Source organism: Salvia splendens, unplaced genomic scaffold (genome assembly GCF_004379255.2).
Source record: "Salvia splendens isolate huo1 unplaced genomic scaffold, SspV2 ctg215, whole genome shotgun sequence".
NCBI lineage: Eukaryota > Viridiplantae > Streptophyta > Magnoliopsida > Lamiales > Lamiaceae > Salvia > Salvia splendens.
In genome coordinates this window covers 6,687-11,906 of record NW_024598851.1, presented here as the reverse complement: position 1 = coordinate 11,906, position 5,220 = coordinate 6,687, and the positions used below count along the sequence as shown (strand labels likewise).

The following is a 5,220-nucleotide window of genomic DNA, read 5'->3' as shown; positions in this document are numbered from 1 at the left end:
ATATTCGATATTATGTATTGTTAAACGAAACGATAACGTAACTATCACTTCATATTTCAACTTCACCTTTATTGCACGAAACTACACAATACATGAATCATTTTTCCGTTCATAATTTCTACTATTATTCTCAATGTAATATCCTCATTCTATCTCATTTAAATTGATACATTTTTCTTTTAATATCCCGCTAAGAGTAAATCTTTTCTAAAGACATAAGTATCATTCTTTTTGCCTTATTTTCTCCATTTAATACGCAAACAACATTACATAATATTATATGTCGAATAAAAAATACTCCACTTTAAATATGATGGACAGAGTAATACAATATATAGATCCATGTAAAAAATTAGCTTACATTCAGTATAATCTACAGACTACATAATATTCGTTTTATGGTTATTCCCTAGAAAAATAATTTATTGCAAACTACTTCCTATGTTTGTGTCCGTGATCAGGAGACCCATTTTTTCATTTTAGTTCGTCTGCCAGTAAGAGTTCCAATTCGCTTAGCTATAAATGGGAAGTAGTTCGCATATTCTACTAACTCTTTTCACTTATATTCATAAAACTACTTCTCCATATAAAAGTAGAACCCACGTTCCACTATTTTTTCTATCCACTTTTCTATATATTTATTAAAAATCCGCATCAAACTCACAATGAGACTCATATTCGCGGACGAAGGAAGTAATACAGACAACTCGAACAGGCTCCTTAAAAATAGATCAAAGCATAGATTCTACAATTTGAGTCAAGATCCTTTATTGCATAGCAACGGTTCAATCATTCTTGGAACAACCAAGTTGAAAGATTGTCAAATACTTGTTTTGAGGAAATAGGAATTAATCTGCAAAAGTGTAGAATGGGATTTACAAGCTCAGTAGTTGTAGACGTCCCATCCTGTCAGCTCATGATTGCAGAAACTACGTACCTCGACAGATAATGGATTCATTAGCTACGGCCAAATCCAAGATATTGTTCCACAAGCCTCACCACCGACTTAGCTAAGTCGTCTGCTGCTTCTTGGTTCGATGCTTCAGCATACACTCTTACCACATCTTCAGTTCCTGAGGGCCGTATGAAACATCTTCCTTTCGGGTATTTATCTGACAAAAAACACCTTCAGTACTTGGCAAAGAAACAAACTCCAGCGAAATAGGTTTTGTGTTGCAGTTTATACATGTTCATCAAGTGTATAAGGTGAGCAATTCCATTGGGACATGTAACCAAGTACACTTGAATGCTTCAGTTAAACATATTTAACTGTGAAATTCGGCATGTGTGACATGATAGGCTTACCAGTTTCGGCATCAATAGCTTCTTGTATACCGGCCGGGCTCACAACTTTAGTCTCTGCATTTGCAGTAATAACCGCAGTTCTGTCAACAACCTTTACCTGAAGAAGTGAAGGAAGATTAAAGGCACATGATACTACTGTAGTATTACTACATGAATGAAAAGTTTTTGCCCTTGGTAGGTTTCAGTTTTGTTAGTTTGTAAACATTTCCCTATGGAAAACATGTTTCGGAGTAGGAGTCTTCAATCTTCTTCTCTTTTCTGTCACACTTATACAAGGAACATTGAAGAATATACTCTAATAAGGAGAAACAAACCTTAAGCTGTCTACTAGGTAAATCTTGATAAAGTTCATTCCATTTATGGATAGACCATCCCATATGTTTCAAGATAGCTTCCACTAAAAACAACCCGCTTAATGCGTCTCCAACAGCTTGATTAATCAATACGCTTACAGCCAATAACCTCAAAGCAGCCTTGTGTTGATCCGAATCTAGAGATAACCGAACAGAAGCATTTGCTTTATCAGAAGCAAGTTGGTCACAGAACAAAGGTAGCACAAGAAGAGCTCACTTCACCTTTTGATGTTGATGAAAGTTCCTGGTTTTTATCTCCAACCATGACAGAAAGGCATCTGAAAACAAGACAGTTCCATGCCCATTGGCCTCGAAATAAATGCCAATATCATAATCGGCAGCTTTTTCATGCAGGTGCTTGACACCTGTTGGAGTCATAACAACTTCCAGCCCCATCTGCTTCAGGTAATCAGTGGATGCACCATTAGCATAAGCCGTCTGTACCACACCTAGTGAAGCTTTATAGGAATTGTTTGTCTTTCCATCTTCGGGTCCATTAAGAAGGCATAACTGTTCCTTGAGGAACAAAGCAAATAGAGACAATATCTTGTCCCATCAACAAGGTCAATCTTATTACTATTTGATATTACATAGAAATATACAAGGCGGTCAGCATCTCCATCTAAACTGGCACACCTGAAACACTAAGCCAGACAAGTTCAGGGTTTCAGTTCCCCATTAACAAAAGATGGAGTAGCCTTGAAAATGATTACTATTTTGTAAGAAATGTTTCTGAGGAAAACCATAAATTAAATTGTTTAATTTTATTTTGAGCTGTAAATTACAACTAGTGAAGCCTTCTTTGACATCTCCCCAAAATAAATATGCATGCATTCATTAGAAAAACTGTGCAAAGCATCTACCAATCAAAAGACAACAACTTCATGAAAGGAAGATACTTGTACACCATCACCCAGACAACAAAACAATAACAAAAGTAAAAATTTACGATTTATATGCATTTTAGAGATAAACCTTAAAGTGATGAGGCCCTTACATGAAAATTCCTGGCTAATTTAATATAGGATCCAGAAGGAAGATAGCTCACCTCATGCCAGCATCAGCGTGCCTAAATTACGAGGAACCATCTTCTCTTTCTGCACATAGTCAGCACCTACACCTTCATTAAGTACACCCTCACCGCAATTGCGAACATCAATGGTCAAATAACCTAACCTTGTCTTCAAATTTTCAAGCTTTTCTCCTCCCACACCGTCAGCGCCATCCACAATCAATTTATCACTCACATTTTTGCTGCTATCTCCGTGGGGATATAATCCAACAAGCACCTGAAATATCACATACAGACTTACATGGCACCTCTGACGAAAAATCTCAATGCCAGACTGATAATCACATAGTATAAAATAAAATATTCCAATGAAACTAACCTAAAGGACGTCAACATTTGGTTATAATAATTGAGTTCAGTTGCTTCAATGCCCTTATTTTTGCACGAACCATCCAGTGCAGTTGAGGAGTTGTCAGGATTCCCATATCTGAGGCAGTGGTGCCCATAAGTGAAGTTATGCCCTATTAAATGTTAATGAGCTTGCCCCCATCAGTACTTTTAAACAACAAAACCCTACCTAGGATTGAAACAAAATGAATACAAAAGGGCCAAGTTTGGTTTGAAAAAACTTTTCAGATAAGAGAATGCATGATAGATATCCAATTTCTGTAAGAAATCAGATGGAAAACAATAAATAGGTATCAAAATGCAACATTATGTTAGATGCTATCAAATAGATGACATGAGTTTATACTCACAAAAAAAGGGTAGAAATAAAACAAAGCATTACTTGTTTAGCAGCCTCGAGAAGAGTCTCCCCACTGGGCCGGGTATCTCTTCCCAATAAAACTTCCCCTGCAGGGGCTCCTTCAAGTATAATGTTTTCCTTCTTTATGAAATCACCAAGCAACTGTTTCAATAATCAAAAGAAGATCTCTTAGTCAACTGGGACTGAAACCTCCACATGAATCAAACTTCAACTATCAAAACAAGCACATCCAGCACCAAGCCAGTATCTCACAATCGCCCAAACCTCGATTTTCCAAGTTAAACAAAGGCATAGCTCCAAAAACTAAAACAAAAATCATCACATAGAAGTCGAGACCTCGCTTCTCCCAAATTAAAACCGTCCTGACACACAAAAGATCACAAATTTGGCAAAAACTTCTGTACATCTTGATGTAAAATGCATCCACCCCAAATAGGGTGAATTAATTCCCAATTAGGATTCATCAGTCCCTAATCATGGTTCATTGATCACAATTATGATTCAATCAACGGATAGGTTCCAAACAGAAGTCTCAAAAACGAAAAATCACTCAACCACAAGAGGTATATTTAATTGAAGCTAATCGAACCTGGAGGAGGGAATGGGGATCTGAGGCATTAGCAAGGGTGTCGGCGAAGGGTTCCCAGCTCTGAGTAAGCATTCCACCAGATGGATCAGCTAATTTGACACCGTTATCAGAAATCTGATTGTGTGAAGCGGTGATCATCAGGCCGATCACTGACCTCGTTTGGATGGACCGCAGAGCCGCCAATATCCCCACGCGAAATAACGTCGATTCAAGCAACGACGCATCCGCCCTAAATCCAGATGTGCCGTACGAAAACTTCGCTCCTGCTGGTATGGGGAAGCGAGACGCGGCGTTGAGAAGAGCCGATTGCTGCAGTTGGTTCATCTCTTCTTCCTTCACTACTACTGAATCAAGCCGATCAAAGTCAACATATGAATGTAGAATGAAATTCAATTGCTTTATTATCCGAAAACAAAATTAGAAATGATGAAAGGTGATTTTACCCAATTAAAATACCAAATCAGTTTAATTTACTTGGCTCGCTAACAATTTCCATGTACACTAATTATTTCAATTTCAATTTCAATTTCAATGTAATTTCAGACTTTTAATTATATTTGTTTAACTTTTTAAAATAATCGAAATGTAATAAATATATAAAATAATTAGTAGGATTTAAATTATGAATTTGATTTGTGCTTTATTATTATTGATCTTTTTATGATAATGTCACATAATAATTAAATTGTGGTATGGTTTGAGCAAAAATATAATACTACTAAAATTAAAAAGGGATATAAATAACTTTTATGGTTAATATTGTTGTGTTTTTTTTAATGTCACCAACTCAGGGCATTCCACATTTATAGTGTCATGCTCTTCAATGAGTGCACAGTTATTACTTTTACGTCTTCTAGTAAGGTATAAACTGAGGTATTTATAGCGTTGTGATCTTCGAAGTAAGCACGCATACTCAGCACCAAAGCACGACGTTGTAAGGCGGTGAGCACGCGACCGTTGCATGCTTGCGCACAGTTACTGCCGTCCAATGTGTAGACTACGACAAGTTTCATGTTTCAAGAACTTTTAACATGTAATTGAAAACTGTATAGTATAGTATAGTAGTAGTACTCATTTTTTGTATTCATTGCAGCAAAAAAAGGGCAATTCCGTCGCCTTGGCGGCCTCCATATTCCGGCCCAACATCATGTGAGGGGGTTCAATCAGGCTACGCAGTAGCCCGTTAAGGGGT

General features: G+C 37.0%; 1 pseudogene; it reads right to left on the bottom strand.

Moving 5' to 3' along the window:
* Positions 1-839: 839 nt before the first annotated feature.
* LOC121789346 lies at positions 840-4,431 on the bottom strand (annotated as a pseudogene).
* Positions 4,432-5,220: the final 789 nt, after the last annotated feature.